The following is a 690-nucleotide window of genomic DNA, read 5'->3' on the forward strand; positions in this document are numbered from 1 at the left end:
ACCCAGCTATTGGGTTGTTTTGACCCAGCTGTTGGGTTGTTTTGACCCAGCGGTTGGGTTGTTTTGACCCAGCGGTTGGGTTGTTTTGACCCAGCGGTTGGGTTGTTTTGACCCAGCGGTTGGGTTGTTTTGACCCAGCGGTTGGGTTGTTTTGACCCAGCGGTTGGGTTGTTTTGACCCAGCGGTTGGGTTGTTTTGACCCAGCGGTTGGGTTGTTTTGACCCAGCGGTTGGGTTGTTTTGACCCAGCGGTTGGGTTGTTTTGAACCAGCTATTGGGTTGTTTTGACCCAGTGGTTGGGTTGTTTTGACCCCAACCGCTGGGTCAGAACAACCCAATAGCTGGGTTTGTCCCTTTTTAACCCAGCATTTTTTAGAGTGTATAATACTTAATAAAGTGCAGTTCATAAATTATTCTAAAATTCATACAAAAGCAAGAGTGCAGTTTGATTTAAAAATCTCCAATTCTAACATGACTGTTGTTCACACTGAAATGACACATACAAATCTGATACGTAACATATTTCCATTTATATCAAAATTGAAATGTCAGAATCAATATTGTTTTTCAAATTTGATTCACATTCAGCTGCAGTGTGAACGTCAGCCAGACTGATGAACGTAGACTTTTATCATTAATAATGCCCACAACGTTTGAAAAGAACCGAGATCCAGTTAACATTGAAATACAA

The sequence above is a fragment of the Sinocyclocheilus rhinocerous genome, unplaced genomic scaffold (genome assembly GCF_001515625.1).
Source record: "Sinocyclocheilus rhinocerous isolate Xijiao unplaced genomic scaffold, SAMN03320098_v1.1 scaffold942, whole genome shotgun sequence".
In the NCBI taxonomy this organism is placed as follows: domain Eukaryota; kingdom Metazoa; phylum Chordata; class Actinopteri; order Cypriniformes; family Cyprinidae; genus Sinocyclocheilus; species Sinocyclocheilus rhinocerous.